This window comes from Tamandua tetradactyla, chromosome 5, assembly GCF_023851605.1.
Source record: "Tamandua tetradactyla isolate mTamTet1 chromosome 5, mTamTet1.pri, whole genome shotgun sequence".
In the NCBI taxonomy this organism is placed as follows: Eukaryota; Metazoa; Chordata; class Mammalia; order Pilosa; family Myrmecophagidae; genus Tamandua; species Tamandua tetradactyla.
In genome coordinates, this window is record NC_135331.1 from 123,530,434 (window position 1) to 123,550,407 (window position 19,974).

General features: G+C 35.4%; 1 long non-coding RNA gene across 2 annotated transcripts in view; it reads right to left on the minus strand.

Annotated features, from left to right (window-relative positions):
- LOC143682721 (uncharacterized) overlaps positions 1 to 19,659 on the minus strand; it is a 142,019-nt gene extending 122,360 nt beyond the window's left edge. For both annotated transcript variants that reach the window (XR_013175251.1, XR_013175252.1), the window contains exons 1-2: positions 19,480 to 19,659; positions 8,383 to 8,468 (exon numbers count right to left, since the gene is read on the minus strand). This is a non-coding gene — a long non-coding RNA (uncharacterized LOC143682721). The remainder of the gene's footprint in view (positions 1 to 8,382; positions 8,469 to 19,479) is intronic.
- Between the last annotated feature and the right edge of the window lie 315 nt (positions 19,660 to 19,974).

Below are 19,974 nucleotides of genomic sequence, written 5' to 3' on the forward strand. Positions count from 1 at the left end.
ATTCCTTGGCTTGTAGCTGCACTTACCTCTATCTCTGCCTTTGTCGTCAGAGTGTTTTCAGTGTGTATCTTCTTTTTATAAGGATGCTGATCATATTAGATTAGGGTTTGCCCTAATCGATTAATAACTTAAACTGACTTGCAAAGACCCTATTTCCAAATAAGGTCAGATTGTCAAAAACTATGAACAACTGAAACAGATGAAACATAGAGAAATATTCTGTATTTTACCCATAATAACAAAATAATTTTTACTACACTGAGATGATCACCTATCTATTTTGCCAAAAATTAACTGATGTCATAAATACTTTGTGAAGTTGTGACTCTCACTCAATTTCTTATTTTCAGTCAATGTTCAGATCCACTCCTTACTGACTGAAGGGGATGATCTTGAAGGAGATGCCAGCAATGATATCTCAAGAATGTAGAGTAAGTATTCCTCCATGAGTGGGTTTGAGCAGTGTAAATAGCAATCGCCTCTGTTTCTATAACCTTGGCTCACTTGTTATTTAAACATCAGCTATGGTGGATAGCTCTGTGCAAGTCAGATTTATCTCACACTTACAATATCACACCTCAAATGCACAAATTTATCATTATGGTTTCTGCCTTTTGCCTTCTCCAAAGCCATGGGAGTCTACTTGAACCAGATGGCCTTCAGCCTGGAAGTGTTGGAGATATTGCTCTTAAGGGTTCCCTCAACCTGTGGGAGATGGGAGCTGGTAGTATAATTAGTCTTTCAAGCAGATAATTCTGCAAACCATACTGTACATTTCGAGGTGCTCGAAATTTATTAAATTTCCATCTTCTCCCGACTCACTCTTCCAGCCCTCTCACCTTTGCTCAGAGCTTCAGAAGCACTAGGCATTGTGAGAGAGGACTTTACAAGCAACAAGTTATGAAATCTTCACATCACAGTAAGTCATGTTATCTACACATAGGTGCTTCCTAACCAAAGAAATAGAAAGGAGAATATTATGTTTCTGAAGACATGTGGCTAGTAAGGAGATGGGATTGAGCTAACACCAAACTCTGTAGCTTATATTTTGCTAATTGTCAAAATTCATGCTATAATGAAAACACATTTTATGAGAGTTTTTTTTATACAACTACATACTATTTTACATAATTTTACACTGAAATCAGAAAACAAGGTTTAATTACCCATCAACTATCAGTCATGCAGCTTACTGTATAATTTAAATTCTCCATAAAGTAATAGAGGCTCAAATCTTCATTACTGGGAATGTTTCTAAAAATGTAGGCTAGGTGTAAAAAGCAGCTGCGAGAGTGAGGGCATTTCCAGTCTTGTCAGGGCCTTGGTTATCTGGGTCCTCTGACTAGGTTCTCCTAGTCACATATCAAGCTGTGGTTGTTAGAGCAATTCGCATGTCTAATTAGAGAAGTGTCACTTATCTGGGGGAAATGAATCAGGCCCTCTATTTCATTTCTCAGCATCTGGCTGTATGTAGTGGATACACAGACAGGGTACAGTTTTCTTTGCTGATAAAAACTCAGCACATTTTCCTTGAGAGTAGGTTAATTTCTACACATAACACTGGGATCACCTGAAATGAAATCCAGAAGCCCAGAGAAGTCTTTGTTTATCTGAATTTCTTGAATGGAAAGCATTCCATTCTCAGGGTTTAGATTTTTCCCTTGGGTCCATATTGCTAGGCTAAGGAGAAGGCTGGACCCCATTAAATTAGAGTGATCCCACATCTTTAAAATATTTGCATAAGTATGCAAACCTTTCTGATTTTATTATCAACTTCTCAGTACATGAGGACATTAGTGATGCACCTTGAAAATAGGCAAATAAATCTCCAACTTGGCAACTTTTAAGATAGTTACCCAACATTAAAAATATACCCAGATCCAAGGAAAGCTGTTATTTTATATCAAATGACTTTTCAGATAATATAATGAGTAAATTATCTGGAGCTATACCTAAATTTTAGAAATCTATAGTTTTAGAGAGGCATTTCAGAAAATTAAGAACGACATTTGATAATAATAAAAGATTCCCAGCAATAGAATAATTTATTATTTTGCCATGTCTAGTTCATTTTTGCTAAAACTGCTAGAGATACCTAAGCATCTCAACCTTAGACAGGTGGGACCTATATTTTAAGTACAAAGCTGGTTTTTGCCACCCCACAACATTGTTTCATTTTTTTTTTACAATGTTGTTATAGATACTTTTGTATGTATATATTCTTGTACTTGTCCTATTCTTTCCAAAGAGTAAATTCACAGAAGGAAATCTCCTGGGTCAAAGACTGTTCAGAATTTAGGATTCGTATGTATCTCTGAATGACCATTCCCTTGGAAAGGTTAAACACTTAATACTCACGGGCAATGGAGAAGCACGCGTGCCTCTACGTGCTATCCACAATGCTAGGTGCCTTTATTTTACTTTTTGCAAACCCAGTGGTGGAAAAATCAAAGCTCATACTCTTTTAGATAATTTCCTCTGTCACTACCATCAAACAGGAATCTTCAATTCTGTGGGTTTCCCTCCTTGAAAAAATTCTTGTGAATTTTTTTGTGATTGTCTTCCTAACAGCATTATTTTTCAGCAGAATTCAGTTTTAGTTTTCTGTTCATGAAAATTGCAGACATTCTTTCCATTTGGTAAGATTCTCAATTGCCAATTACTAGGGCCATAAGCTCTAACCTTGTTTATGTAACAGTTGGAAGGCAGGAGCTGTTAATGATTTGAAATCCCTACATTATTCTACCAACTAATTACTCTAGACTGCTATATACAAGATTCTTTCCACTCCTATTGAGAAGATGCACTCCTGATTTGCTCTTATTAGAATCACGCACAGCATAGGAAAAATGTCAAAATACACAAAGATAAATTTCATTTGATTGGCTAAATAATCATTCATTTTAATTATTTCTGATACCTTCTGCATTAAGCTGCAAGTGTCTCAAGAGAAAAGAGAGCTCATCTTCTTTAAGAACAGTTTATTGAGAGTGACAAGCTGTTGTCATAATCTGAAAATCCTAATAGCTTAGTTGAAAAATCTAGGAAAATAATGAAGACACAGTATAACTTAAATCCACTGTGCAAAACAGCACACCATGTAAAATATTAATAGCAAGTATAATATTTCTTTTGAATACATGTGAAGTACAAAATTATATTCAACAACTATTTCTCTTAATGCATGTGAAATGCAACTTGCAAATTGCCAAATTTAAAATAGCGAGGGGCCCTCAGTTATATTTCCAAGGGAGATAGTTGTATATATATTATAATTAAGATGTGAAATCTATTGGTCTTGGCCTAACAGCCTCACGTGCTGTCATCATTCATCAATGGAGGATGACATGACTATTAGGATGATTCATAATTAGGCAAAGCTACAGTTACAACTGTTTACTCAAGGATCACCATCATTGGGGATATTTCATAAAATGTAATCAATAAAAAGCAGTTCTGAATACGTCAGTGGTTATAATTTTCATTAGTGACCAAGATGAGTTAAGTGCAAATCATCTGAAGATGTGTGTGATCTTCTGAAATAAAGGCAGCATCAACATTGAAAGTGAACTTTAGAAATTTGAACAATGGTCCAAAGCAGTGGGAGAAAACCTGAACAAGAACTATCTAAATAGTTCTATGTAAGATGATAACAGATTTCAAAAATATAAGTTGAGAGGTAAGTCAGTGTATTAGCTAGGGTTCTCCAGAGAAACAGAATCAGCAGGAGATATTCGTAGATGTAAAATTTATAAAAGTGTCTCACATAACCATGGGACTGTAGAGGCCAAGGTCTGTAGGGTAGGCCACGAGCTGGTAATTCTGATGAAGTTCCTGAATGAAATCCACAGGAGAGGCTCACCTGCCGAAGCAGAAAGAGTGACTCTCTCTTCCGAATTCACCTTAAAAGCCTTCTGTTGATTAGATTAAACAGCACTGTTTGCAAAAGATACTCTCTTTCACTAATTACAAATGCAATCAACTGTGGACACAGCTTAAATTTCATGATTTAAGTCCTGCCCTCAGAGCAACAGACAGGCCAGCACTTGCCCGGCCAGACGACCAGGCACCACCACCTGACCAAGTTGACACATGAACCTGACCATGACAGTCAGTTATATATTAGTATTGTATATATATGGATATGTAAATTGAGTATAAGACATAAAAAGTAAAATATATTAGGATACAGAGAAAGAAGTTTTGAGGAGTAAGTATGAGGTAGTCCTGATTTCTGTACATAAAACTTAGGAGTCTCTTATTCATTCTTCTTCTTTCTTCTACTTAATCCTATCCCTTTTGATGTTTCTAGTCTAGATTCTAATTATCTAGTACCTAGATCTTTTCTCATCAGTTTCCCTGCTTTGGGGAATTCTTGACAGAATTATTCATTACCAAATATTCTCCAAGCTGTTTCTGAAGCTTATATTTATTGACCAACGTATTAATGCGAAATACTTTATAAATGCTTTTGCTCTATTTCAGAATTCCTCAGCCTCCCTTTCAAACCTTTCCTAAATGTGACTCCACATTACCTACCCAATTATCTCATTTCCTGCTCCAATATGCATTTGCTGATTAAGTTACATATTCCTCTTCCCTACCCCTTCTCACTAATGAATTTGAGACTCCCCACTCAAAAAAAAAAAAGTTTATGTTTTACTTTTTTCAGAAATCCAACTCCAATCAATCCAGCACATATGTGGACAATAGAATCATAGGATTGCAGAATTACTGAATTTTAGAAATGGAAAGAACCATCAGGCGCATCCTCCAACAACCTGACATTAGGCAGATATGGAAATGAAATGCAGGTTTAAGATGAGATGAACTCATGTAGTAAATGCAAGATTGTCCCATCAAATTATTTACTTTTCAATGATTTTTAGTGCTTGATTAGTGAGAGAGACTGCATAGTCTTATAACTAGTGCCTGGGTATTGATTTTCAATCTTTGTTTGGAAACCAAATCTACCACTTATTGGTTATGTGAGCATGCATAAGTCAATGTTTTCTTTTTATATTTAAAATGGTGACAGTAGTAAATAGCTCAGTGTTACTGTAAAATCCAATGAGAAAATTGAAGTGATTTATTTATCACATGGTTTTGCACATGGAAGAGTCTGAGGAAATACTATTATGTAACTAACCAATTGTTTAATCTGTGCATGCTTTGTTTTGCCAACTGCTGCACTCTTCTGAACCTCAGGATAGCATTTAACTTATTTTGTTTAAATTCTACTGATCAACTAACACAAGAATTACATATTAGATACTATCAATATTTATTGGGTGGACCTTACTCTGCTTCTTCCTTGTTCCTTCCTTTTCTTTCTTGTTATGTTTCTTCCTTTATTCTCATATTGACAATCTCTTCACAGAAGGATATGGAAAATATGAATTCTTACAAGAGGGTTGGATTTACCATTTGAATAATTATACGAAACAGACAATTAAAGAAGAAGGGATTATGCCATTCAGAGAAAGAATTTAAGAACTCCAAGTTTCAATTAACTAATGTTTGCCAAGAATTTAAAGGACTCGTTTTGAAACAGTGATTATGGGTCCTTCCTTTCTATTGAAACTAAGCCAAGAGAAAATGGTCTTTGCGTTGTTGGGAAGAATTTTTCTTGAGTGGTATTTTTAAGCATTGGCGAGTTTTATAGAATCACATTTTATATGAAATATTATATGAGTATTTGTAACATCTTTAAAACTTTTGTTAAACATTAGGATTTGTTAAAATAAATTCGTACTTGTTTCTGACAATTTTTTAGCAGGACTATTGTGCAACTAGACGAACATTTCTAGTGAATTAATGCCAGCTCTTCTACATGGTGGTAACTTAGGCAAAGGTTCTGCTAAAAGATGCTGATTACATCATCAAAAATTTTCTGTGACTAATTTTACAGTGTTTCCTTCAATATCGTACTCTTATTATTAATATAGTAAAATCAAATTTCAGTATGGAATGATTCGAGCACTTAATATTCATGTAATCTCAGATTCTGTAGCCTAATAATCACAAATTTGAAATAATACCCCCAAAGGAATACTCCGTATGGAGAATAAAGGTATTAACTGGCCTGTTCGAAATACGTGCAAATAGCTGTAATTCTGTGTTAGGAACTGACATCAATATATCATTAATATTAATGTAAAATGAGTCCTGAAATCGACAAGTAAAACTTTTAGTATTAGAATGTGCTTCAGATACACAAATGGCTTCCTGGATTTTTAAAATGTGCGGTACAAGCAATTTACCTGCAACAGCAAACAAAGTGATTTGTTTTCTTTAAACTTAGACACTAAATACAATGTCAACCCAGGTATCAGGAAAATAAAACAACAACAATTTTTGTTGAATATTGTTTCACAAGGTTATATTGAGGAAAATACACTTTTTAAGTTTAAGGTATCCTATGTTTTTTTGTCCCAGTCATTTTGCCATTAGATACTATTTTGGTTTCCTCAATACTAAGGCAAATACTATGCAATGGCTTGGCTTAAACAATAGGAATTAATTTGGCTCACAGTCTTGAGGCTAAAAGAAGTCCAAATCAAGGTATCATCAAGGTATGCTTTCTTCCTGATGACTAGTGTCCTGGGGCTGGCTGCGGTGATCCTTGGTGTTGGGCTCCCCTGTCCCATAGCAGCGCACATGGCAGGCTCTCCTGACCTCTCCTTCTATTCCAGGTTCCACTGACTTTCAGCTTTTGGTTGTTGCCTGTGGGGCTCTTTTCTCACTCTATGGTATTCACTATAAGGCCTTCAGCAATAGGGGAAAGACCCATCCTAGACCACACCTTATCAGAGGGAACCTCATAAAAAGTCTTATTTACAATGGTTCACACCCACAAAAATTGATTAAGTCCAAGAACATGTTTGGTTTTTCTGGGGTATGTAGCTCCAAACCACCACAGATATGAAGTAAACTTTTCCTAAGGTCCAGAATACATGGAAGAAAATCTAAAGGTTGAAAAACTATAGACTTTGTAGCAAAGTAATAGTTTGAAGATGACTTGAAGACAAGATATTTAAATTAGAATGCTCAAATGTATTTGTCCTTGAGAGAACAGTATTTCCTCTCTTACCAGAAGTTAAACCATTTCTTTTCAGTCAAATATTATGGATATTTATAGATCCTCAGGCTCTATAGTTCTTTAGTACATTGTTCTCAAAATTCCTAATATCCAAGCTATCCTGCTGTAACTTAATTACACTATTGAAGGAATAATGTCAGTAAAGTTGTGCGCACTTAATGAGAAAAATATCACAGCCTCATTAGGATATTACAGTGAAAAGACTTCACAGCCCATTAAATGAACTTGTCCTTTTTCAGGCCAAATACTTTATAACCTTTATTCCCACTGATAATTCCTGGAAAGAACAATTGCTCTCTATCATTACCAAGAGTCTCTCAACTACTTACAGCACTTAAGTCTCTACATTTCTAGCTTTAGCATTCATGTCTACAGGTTTTACAAATCTGATTCCTTTTTCCTTTCTTCCTAAGGCCTATTTCTCAAGCCGTTAGTCATTTTGATGAAAGGAAAGGAAAAATCATTACCATGCCCTGAAGAGAGGGTCAGGAATAAAATGAGAGGCTAAGTGAAAGTATTAAGAACCATGAATATAAGAGAGTATAATGAGAGCGAGATTGTGGATGAATTGATGAATTTCTAGCACAAATGCCATATTCTTGGTTCACCATTATTAGCTAAGTAGCTATTTATATAGGGTCAGAGTAGATTAAATCAAATGTATATTTGAAGCGAATATTATTTCTGTTGTATATTGAAAATATTTGGCCATTTTATCAACTATCAAAACATACTTAAAATTGATTTCCATTCTAAGTAAATATATGTTGTAAAATTTTGAATTGTGTTAGAAAAATCTTCAATCTCTAAAATCTCTCCTAAAAGATCAAATAGTTTTGAGATTCCACTAAAGCAGAGTGTTTTCATTTCCTAAGATGGTCTAAGCAAATACTATGAATGAATAAACTTGAAAGTAATTTATTAACTTAGAGTTTGAGGCTGAGACAATGTCTAAATCAAGGCATCATCAAGGCAATGCTTTCCTCCTGAAGACCACCTACGGGCAATCCTTGGCTCCTCTGCCACATAGCAAAGCACATGGTGACATCTACTGGTCTCTCCCTTCCTTTCCAGTTTTCAGATTTCAGCTTCCTGCTTCTGTGGTGCAGGTACTCATTCTCATACTCTCTCTCTCATTCATTCTTTTTATAAAAGACTCTAGTAAGAGGATTAAGACCCATTCTGAATGAGTGGGTCACACCTTAACTGAAATAACTTCATCAATGTCCTACTTACAGTGGGTTCACACTCACAGGAAGGCATTAAATTTAAGAACATACCTTTTAGGGATATATTCAGCTTCAAACCAACACACTCCACCTTCTGGACCCCAACCTTCAGTGATGTCTATTATCAACCTTCCATTCTAGAATAAAGCATGATAAATAAAATACAGTTCAGAGGATTGTATGAATGTAACAATGGGATGAATTTGGATGGACATGGTTTGTAATGAGCAAGGTATGAAACAGGCAGTTTTCCAGATGGTACAGATAGGAAGATGTTTGACTTACCATAGCACAGTTGGCAACCACTAAAACTTGGGGGAAAGCCAGCTGCTGTTTCTTGAATTTTATGTTTTGAATAAACTCAGTCTTTTTTTGTTGTTGTTTAACTGGACTCAAGATAAGAATACATAATCTAAATCAATCTATGAATTTTGTGACAGGAAATACATTCAGTGCCTAACTCATGATTCAGATTACAAACTAGCCAATCGTCATGCCATGGAGTCATTTCCCTCAAATGGTGAGTCACCTAATTTACAACTTAGAAAGGCAATGACAATTCATCTTCTAATTTTATTTATGATGCTTAACAATGTTATAAAGCATATAAGTGTTTTCTCAGAGTGCTAAATTTAAAATCAATATAAATCAGATGTGCTTGAATTACAAAGATTTGCCAATACAAAAAAATAACACAGCTTGTATATTTAATGTTCATACTGTGCCAGAAATTTCTTTATATAAATAAGTAGAAATGTGAAAGGTGAATTATTTACAACTTTAACATACTATCTGGTATATAAATATACAAAATATAATAGATATTGTCTCTGAATAGAATAGGAATGTAAATAAATATATTAAAGAAGTATTCTCAGAAATTAAATTCATTTTCCATCACTGGATGGATGAAATATGCCACTCTGGATGGGCTTCTGCTAATAAGAATCTATCTTGCCTCCTGCTTCAGCCCCAATTAATTTTCTACCCAGTCATAAGAAACATTTTTAAAATATGAACATGATCTTATTACTTCCCTGCTTAAAATATACAACATGTTATTCTTACTACAATCTACACGATCCTTACAAACTCTGGCCTCATCTCATGTCACAAACACTCTTTCTGTATATTATGCCTCAGTCTAGCATTTTTTTTTTTAGTTCTTTGCAAATATCTAGTTCTTTCCAGCCTCAGAGACTTTGCACAAAAGATTGTTCTCTTTGTCAGACATTCTTTTCTTGATTTGACATGTCTGGTTCCATCTTATCCATCATTTCTCAGCTTAATTATAAGCAGAGAGGCCTTCTCTTATTGCTCAAGGTTAAGAAGGTCATCTCCCCCCAAACACATGCACACTGAGGTGTTTTTATTCTTTTTGATAACTCTTTGATGTTTTTCCTTTATAATAATTCATTAGATAATTTGTTCTATGCATTAAATTGTAAAAGTAAGGATCAGTCTGTCTTTTCCAATAGAATATTCTTAGCCTTTACACAGTTAGCGGCATGATGTAAGTGCTCTTTAAAAACTTGGTGGCTCGCTAAAAATGTGAATGAATCAAAGAGTGATAGAGCACCTTGGTTGCAGTTACCCTTTAATGCCTATCATTCACTGTCTCTGTGGTCTTCTGTTGAGTCAAAATATGTTTTTCCATCTTCTTCAGAGGTTCCAGAAGAAAAACATTGTAATTTTATTAAGCATCTCCTGGTTCTCATTAATTAAGCAGAGAGGCCCCAGATGGACGGAGCACCTTGGTTCAGGAGGCTCTATGTTCTGTTGCCAGGTCCCCCTTGCATCTATGTAGTTGCTTGTCTCTGAGCCTCTCTTCTGGGCAGCTTGTATATGCTGGAGTGTCTGGTTGGGAGGGGGAAGGCAATTAGAAAATCATTGAGGTGACCATGTATCAGTTGAGGAAATCCAGTTCACCAAAGTAGTTTTTAACAGTTTTCTCTTATCTGAGAGATGGTTTGTGAAGAAACAAATGATATACTGTCTTGTATGTATGCTATGTATGTATTTTATCAAATTCTACATAAGATTTGCCACAAAATATTTGGTTTATCAACATTTTATAACTTTTGACATTCAGAAATGTCTATTTTAATTGGTTTAATATTTAAGTTGGGAACGATTACGTATTATATGCTCATCACATACAATTTTGAATATACTTCTGTTCTGCAGGTTTATTCTGTTCTGTAGGAGCATTAATTTATTATTACAATATGCTTTACTAAAACATGTATTCATATAATCATTATAAAGATAATTTTGTCTTCAATGTTGACATTAACTGCATTTTGTAATAGTATAATGCAATGGTATCTGAAGAGTCCAGTTAACTGTATACTAACTTCCAAAATATCAAACTGAAGTCATTATTAAATCACTGACTTTCTATTTATCTGATGCAACTGGTATAATAAATTGGGCATCCATTAATAATTTGCAAAATTATTTAAAATACTTTGCTAAAAATGAATAATTTGGAATACATTCTAAACTGGATATAAAATGGAATTTCACAGGCAAATTGACATGTATGGTCACTTAATCATATGCTGTGTACTCTATCTGTGGGAGAATCTCAATCTGTAACGCCAAGGCAGGTATTTGTCAGCTAATTCCTAGAGACAGACTTTGTTTTCTTTTATTCTTTTACAGTAGCGCTAGAAGGAAACAAAACTATTTCTTGAAGTTAGACTTTTCCTGGACTCCTGAAATTGAGAGGTATTTGTGGCAAGAGCTTTCATAGTGCCTTAATGACTAGAACAAAAGTCGAATTCCTGGATATTCTGCACTCTTATAGTCTAGATGCTATCACTTAGTCCCTTGACTTTCTTTGACTCCAATATTAGCATTTCTATCATTCATCTGTGCTCAATTTATTCACTGAGGTTGTGACATTTCCTTACGTTGGAGTGATAGTATTCCCTCCAAGCTCCCATATCGCAGAAAAGCTGGGGCCTTGCTGGAGGTGGAAGTACTAATCATGTTCAATTTATTTTGTTTAGAAGTTTAAATAAATGAGATTATAATGTGGATTATTTGAGTCACTCAACTTCTCTAGAGTCCTGTTTAAATCGTTAGGATATCACACTCAAAATTTGAGATCTGAAAGCTGCTAAAAACCATTAGGTGGTAGGCGTTCTTACATGGCATGCAGTCCAGAACACAGGGTGAATTACTGTCGTGGAGTGATTGCTGGCCTGCTAGCTCATGTTAGGATATCAAAGTGAAGGAAGGTCGTAGGATGTGGTCTGTGATGGATTTGTGTGAGAATAAAACAGAGCTCTGCAGTACAAAGGGTATGTTCAGTAAGCAGTGGGGGGCAGTAAATCCAGGGATTATTAGGTAAGTAGAATGACAGATGCTATAGAGAAGAAAGGTTGGGAGGGACTAAATTGGCATGCAAGAAATCATAGTATTGATAAGAAAAGCATTCTTTTCACTCAGGTCAAAGGCCTAGGACCCATAAACTGATTACACATTTGGAGATCTTTCTCCTTGCCAACATATGAACTTCCTCTACATCTATTCTACATCTAAGAGTGGACAAAAGGGAGAACTTGAAATCATTTGTTGCTCTCGAGTGAGACAAGAAAGAAAAGTACAATCAGTTAATTTTACAATAGAATTCTCTCCAAGGCATCTCTATTAAATTATTTCTGAACTATTATCAGCTAAGGGCATATTTTAACATTTTACTTTAATATTCCAGTGTTATTATTTTTCTTCAACTTTTCTATCTAATGGATTTCCAAGATCACCATTTCTTAGGCCTTTTTAGCTTTGAGCCTATTAATCACAACTTTACTCTCCTCTTCCAATTTCAAAGCCTAACACCAACCAGGTTTTACCCTTTTTCCTTTAATCTTGCTACTTCATCACTTCCTTAATAGGATCAGGTAAAATAATGGATTCATCCCTGTATTATAGTCTTTGAACTCTTTTTAGTATCTATTATGGTTTAATGGAAAGATCATGGGTCTCTGATTTAGAAGACTTGAGTTTGAATCCTGACTCTGATCACTTGAGCTCATCAGATAGTGTAACTGTGCTTCAGACTGCTAATTTTCAACTGGAAATAATTCAGCCTTGAAGTATTCTGGGGAAATTTAAAAGTTAAATATATGTAAATGTGCCCCAAAATTATATAATGCATAGAAAGAGCCTAATAAAATAGAGTAGAATCTGAAATCAAATATTGAAGCAATATTTGACTTCATTGAAGCTACATCTGAATTTGTATATTCATTTTCATGTGTATTTACTGGGCCTTGACTGTGTGTAAGGCACTGTGGGTTACATAAGTAGCAACTACAATAAATACAAAGCATCTCTGCACTCATGGAATTTAGTATATTAGTGGGATTCTCTAAAAGAAATCTGCATGAAGCTAGCATCAATTGCCTTTTGACATAAGACCACTCACTGAAAGCTTTTTTCATGCCAGACTTACACAATCTTGGTTAAAAATATAGAAAGGAATCCTTCTGAAACAAACAGAAAAAGCAGAGCCCTTAAGCATTGTCATATAATAAATAGTTAAGACATATTTTTGGTATTTTTCTCTTATCAATACACTGATTAAGGGGTTTGATGGTAAATGAAAGACATATGGTAAATGATAATAAATGACTAGTAAACAAGAGTTTCTGCACATGCTTAAAAATAATTTTGGTTGAGACAAATACTTCATATGTCAGAATAATTCAGAGTGGCAACTGGCGAACATCCAATTTTTCACATGGCTAACTAAGCCAAACTTCAGCTTCTCCAACTCTGTAAGTCTATCTACCACTAATTGCAAAGCAAGGGAAAACTGAAATAATGGTTATAACATTCATAAGAACTCCAGAGTCTAGATTATATTATTTTTCCTAGACAGGTAGTCTATTCTTAGGCTTCAAAGCTGAAATGTTTTCACATTTTCTAGTTGATTAGCATGGCTAAGAGATTATATTTTCAGTAGAACTCATCTCCTTGTCAACTACAATCTTATCAGAAAGATGTCTAGCTGAAAAGCAATCATGGAACAACATTAAAATTTCACCAGAAGTTAAAATAATAACTACATCATACTAAACCTCAGAGTCCAGTTTTTAAAACTCTGATTCCTAAAACAACATAGAAGATTTAAAAAATTGCATAAGTAAAAAATATTTCTAGTAGAAAGGCATAAGTATAAAAAGGATACTCTCCCCTGGACACTTTATTAAATATTAGTGCAATGCAATTAACTTGATTTTTTGATGGATAAAACAGAACTCCATAGACCCTATACATTTTAGGATATGGCTGACATGAAGAGTCTAGTTATTTAATAGACTCTTGATGATGGTAAAATATTACTGTAACTTGCCAAATCACTGAGAATTGTATCCACAGCAAGTGCAGTTATATATTATCCAGAATTTATTATCTTATCAACTCAGAGTTGCAGTGTTTTTATGATATGATCCTTTTTTTTCTAACACCACAGAAAACAATGCATCGGCCATATCAGTAGCCATATTTCCATGTGCATAAGGAGGTGTTCATCTCCTCTAGCAAAAGCTCCATCTGACGGAGGTTTGAATGTGTTTGAATTTGTGGTAGTCTACTATCATCCTCCAGGATTGGTCTGTTTTTGTTTTGCTTTGTTTTATAGGAGCAAACTCGATGAGTTAAGAGAAGATATAAAGAAACCATTATGCCAGCATCCTTTAGGTCTTTATGGGTGGCATTAATTTCTACCATAACCTTTGGTATATGGTATAATTTTGCCAGTAGCAGAGGGGTTTTCAGAGATTTTCACTTACTATGATGGCCAAAGACTCAATGTAGAGGCTATTCCAAATATTAAGACTATTGCAATAGAACATTGGAGGACTAGGAAGATGACTAGCTGGTGGGTCCACACACTCAATGTGTGGGCCTTGGCCTGACTCTTACAGTTTTGGCTTCCATAAGCTCCCACTCAACAGTGGCCATTTTGTATAGCTTCTGTTCTCTGCTATGACCCAAACCACTCAAAACAATTGGGTAATACCTTTCCCAAACATGCAGTGACCCAAATAAATAGTGGGTCCATTTGGGGAAAGATTAGGGATTTATTACTGTCTATACCTGCCATGGTATTACAGTGTTATTTCTCCCAAAGACCTGGACCCTTATTTGGTGTTTTCCAGATACCAAACTGGGTCAGGTCTGGAAACCAGACAATAGTTTATGATTTTTTTTATTGTGGCAACTACCCTCAGCTTTTTGCTCACCTACCATTAATTACTATTTGTTGTATAGATTGAGCAATGCCCTTCCTGACTGTAGGGATGCTGAATTTATATAGTTTTTTGAAGTATCAAGACCCCTTAGCAGTCCCTCACATCGAGTGCTCATTAAAATAATTGTATTCACTTGGCTTTTGGTGCTTAAGTATCATCACCTGCCCTCTATTATTCCTGGATAGTAGAAACCCCATCTGCTATTTGTGAGCTCAATTCTGGAACAGTTTTGCCTATGATCATCCCTATGCTGTAAGAGCAGAATAACCATAGAACTTCTCAGTGAGGCTGGTTCCTCCCTCATCAGAGTATTTCTTATTGCCTTAGTAAATAATATGACTTCTAAGCCTTCCCACGGCATACATCATTTGATTGGATTTATAGATTAACATCGTATTTCTGATCAAACATGCCCACTTCTTTGGCTTTTAATCCTTTCTTTCCCGTCTGCTATAAATTTATCTCATTTGCATAGGGCATTGCTTCCATGTTCTTGGAGACATCCTAGCAGCTGTCTGCACCATTAATTGAGGAACTAGTGAAGATAGTAAATCCTATATCTTGGAAAGTTGGTTCCATATTGATAAACACTTTTTGTTCCCAAATATATGCTCCAGCCACTCTTGATCCACGATTACTCCCCTAGCTCCTGCAAGTCCATGAGGTCTATGGCCTGTAACATCAGTAAGAAAAGATCCTTTTCCTCTCTTAGGAGACCTGGAAAGTCCCTGGCTGAGTTATAAATTTTCTTAAAGTCGCAAGATGGGAAATGGGGTGCATTTAGTCATTCAGGGGAGGAAGAAAAGTTAAACTGCAATGCACTCTCTGTTCTCTGGAGCTGGGATTGCCCTTCCGAGTTACCTCAGTTTAAGCCTTAGCCCAAGGTACTACACACTTCTTTCATTAACTATTACATACAGCTTATCCCTGGAAGGAAGTATGAGATTGTACAAGGAAGTTTTCTTGTGGTGGAAAACCTCACAAAGTGTTAACCTCTGAGGGCCATCTTCTATCAACATTATCAGCAGTTGGCAGAGTAACTCTCATTTCTGGATCAGTTTGGAATCCATGTAGGACATTACAATGTCTACTAAAGTAGTGCTTTATTTATTTATTTATCTTTGTTTTTTAAAACAAAACAAATTAATCTGGATTCTGATTCTCTACCATACTTCACTAAAACTATGTTTTCAGTAATATCCTTTTACTGAATTAATAAAAGACTTCTCATTCCGCACATTATTTGATTGCATCATTGATTTGACTGATGCTACATCCTTCCTTGGTTTTATTATACTTCCAAGTATCATATATTTCTCTTAGGGCTGTTATAGTTTGCTAGCTTCCAGAATGTGATATACCAGAAATGGAAGAGCTTTTTAAAAGGGGAATTTATTAAGTTGCAAGTTTAGATTTCTAAGGCCATGAAAATGTCCTAATTAAAGCAAGGTATAGAAATGCCCAATCTAAGGCATCCAGGGAAAGATACCTTGGTTGAAGAAGTCCAATGACGTTCAGGGTTTCTCTCTCAACTGGAAAGGCACATCATAAACATGGGGACATCTGCTAGCTTTCTCTCCAGGCTTCTTGTTTGATGAAGCTCCCCTGGTGCATTTTCTTTCTTCATCTCCAAAGGTCTCTGGTTGCATGGGTTCTGCAGCTTTTTCCAAAATGGTTACTCCTTAAAGGGCTCCAGTAAGCAACCCCACTTTGAATGGGTGGAGACATCTTCATGGAAACCATTTAATCAAAAGTTACCACCCATAATTGGGTGTGTCATATTTCCATGGAAATAGTAAAAGATAACACCCAGCAATTTTGAATGAGTATTAAAAAACCTGGCTTTTCTGGGTCCACAACAGATTCAAGCACACAAGGATTTTTACTCCTCTACTCATTTTTCATTGCTGAATATTATTCCATTGCATAGATAAAACTTGATTTGTTTATCCACTCACCTACTGAATAGCATCATGATTGCTTCTAGTGTTTAGTGATTATGAGTAAAACTGTCATAAACTTTTGCCAGGAGATCTTAGCTCTCAAGTATTCAAATGTCTGTCTTTTCAAAGGTTACATGATCAGCTTTTCATTTTTATTTTTTATTGCATCTACTTGACAATTAATCATGGCTTCAGTCTCCATGTATATCCTGATGATTTTATACATAGTCCTGTTCTCTTTCCTGAACCCTGGAGTCTTTCTTGTCAATACTCTACTCATTTTGTCTGGTTGGATGTATTTTAGTTAAGCCATATCATAAAGCTCCAATTTTAAATAATTTAAATCATTCTCTCACTTCCTAAACTTGCTCCTCCTCTTTTGTAACTAATTTTCATGAATGTCACTCCAAAACATCCAGTGTCACAAACCAAAAACTTGGAAATCAATCCTCCCTCCTGGCCACTTGAACATTTATTCTGCACCAAATTCTACCCACTAGCTCCTCTTATCCTACAAAATCATTCACAGCTCTATCACATACTCATGTGAGTGCAGTTGAGTAGCATTAGTAAAGGAATGGTTACCAATTTATGGAGCTGAGATAAGCATTTTGGTGTTTCATGTCATATGTGCATGCATGTAGAAGATAAAGCAGATTCTTATACCCTACTGGAGCACATGCAGACGCTAAAAAGAGTAGTGAATCTGAAAATGTTGGATCAAAAAGGGGGGAAAAAGAGTTGGGAAGCTATAGCAGGGATCACACTTCAGCATCAGCATATAGAAATATTATGCTGTAAAAGAACAATGGGGGTCTATCACATCTCAGAAGATACCAACTTGTGACTCAGTGGTCTGACTGAATAAGAGATATGAACTAGAGATATGTCAGTGTAGGCCACCAAGAACCAGGCAGCATGCAGACCACAGGACTTCTTATCACTATAGTATTATGTAATCGTCACTCTATATGCAGATCCTACCTCTGAGATAAAGCATAGGAGGGAAACTACATGCAGGTGAAAATAATATCTCTCTTATGGACATGAACTGTGAATTGAGTTAATAACTGTTTATTAAAGGGCTTATTAAACTCAGAAGAGATTATTAACATGTTTTGATTAGGAAGTTTATTAATTTTTCCATATTCTCTCATTATCCTCATGGATAAGAAGGGAGACACCAGAGAAAGATGAAGTTATGTAGAAAGTCAAAGAGGTTTCATTTCTTATGCATCTGAATTGTAACATATTAGACTGCACCACTGAATTTGACTGTACCTGAGACTTTTACTAATCATAGATTTTTGCTGTAATAATGGGATTTCTTTTTATCCTTGTATTATATTGAAATACATATGCATTTATTTTGGTAGAAAAATTACATGTAAATTACTTAATGTACTAAAATATAGAAAAATATAAATACATTTGTGGAAATATTCTTTCTTCCCTTCTACATGGTCATCTGCTACCTTATAAGAAAAAAATTGGGTTTCACCTCCCCAAGGAAGCCTACCCCCAAAATATTGCAATGATAATATTGCATTATATACATTAATCTGATTATTGCCTCTTTGAAACTCCTAAGGGTAGGGATCATATATCTATAATCATTCATCATAGGATCCACAGATCTTAGCACAGGACCTGGTAAACAGTAGTTTTGCAATACGTGCATGTGAAATTCATGCGTCAATGAAAATTTTCTCTCTAGAAATTCAACATATTCTAGATATTCTACAACAACACAAGTAAAATTCATTTTGCAATCAGGCATATAACGAAATAAACATAATCAAACAATTAGAGCTTCTTCTACTTATTTATCCATTCTAATTTGCTGGTTCTTCTGGAGTTATCCTAACTTATGATAAGTATTTTATCACATAAAACATTTTAATTTTTCTTAACTCCCTAGAAGCTAATCTTAGTTTTACTATATAACATTTTCCAGAAAGAGAACAGAATGTTGCTTGCAGAGTTTTGAGATGACGTTAACATTGAAAATTTCTCTCAATGGTAGTCTGTGTACCAAATATTTAGGTACAGGGCACATCTGTATGCGTCTCTTCAAGTGAGTATTTAAAAACTATTTAAAAGTCATCAGGGTGGTTTGATGGTGGTGAGTGGCAGAATTCTCACCTGCCATGCCAGAGACCTGAGTTCGATTCCCGACCCATGCAAAAGAAAAAAAAAAATCATCAAACGCTGAGTGTTGTCTCTTAAACCTTTAGTGATTCACCACAAACTTTTTGCTTACCATCCCCCAGCAGGGTGGGGTTTGTGTTGTATTGTGTATGCATATGCGTGTTTGTATACACAAAGGCACAGAAACAATTAGGCTCAATACTTACTTTCCCAACAATTCGCTACCAACAAGGAACTGCTGAGCAATGCTTAATTGCAAAGCAAATATTAATCATGTGGTTATATACAGGAATGCTACCTGTGTTTTCTATAATCCTCAACTTCATTACACTTATTTAAACTTTTTTCATTGACTGAGAGATGGGAAGAGGAGGAGGTTATTTTGTAATCTTTAACTTATCACTCATGAAGCACTCCTTTCTTTTCCTTCCCTTTCTTTATTTTTCAGTTTTTACTATTCATTTATTTATATTCTGAACAGTATACAATACATAGTTTTTTCAATGCAATGGCCCTTATGACATTACCTGGAATTCTCATATATACATATGCTTTAATCATACCCATAGAATACAGAGCCATGATAAGTGAACTTGTAATGATTAAGGGAATATCTAGGAAAGAATGAGAAAAATTCAAGAAACATATTGCAAAGGAGACAAAGGACTTGATAACATTTGGCCTGAAGCCCTGAAACCTAACTTTATTTCTTGTATTAGGGTTCTTTACAGAAACAGAATCAACAGAGAACACTCACAAATATAAAATGTATAAAAGTGTCTCACATGACCGCGGGAATGCAGAGTCCAAAATCCGCAGGTCAGGCTGTAAAACCGACAACTCGGATGGAGGGTCTGGATGAACTCCACAGGAGAGGCTCGCCCGCCCAAGAAGTAATAGCGCCTGTCTCTTCTGAATCCTCCCTAAAAGGCTTCCTGTGATTAGACCAAGCATCACTCACTGCAGAAGACACTCCCCTTTGGCTGATTATAAATGGAATCAGCTGTGAATGCAGCTGACATGATCGTGTTCTAATTCTATGAAATGTCCTCATTGCAACAGACAGGCCAGCACTTGCCCAGTCAGACAAACAAGTACCACAACTTGGCCAAGTTGACACATGAACCCGACCATGACATTTCTATTTAGATACATAAGTTTTCCCCAAGTTTCTTTTATAGCCACATACAATGTCATTCCCGTCCTGAGAATGATATATGGTCAGTAACAGTTTGTTGAATCAAACTTTTGTTCATTGTTCTGAGACTCTATCTCTGAAA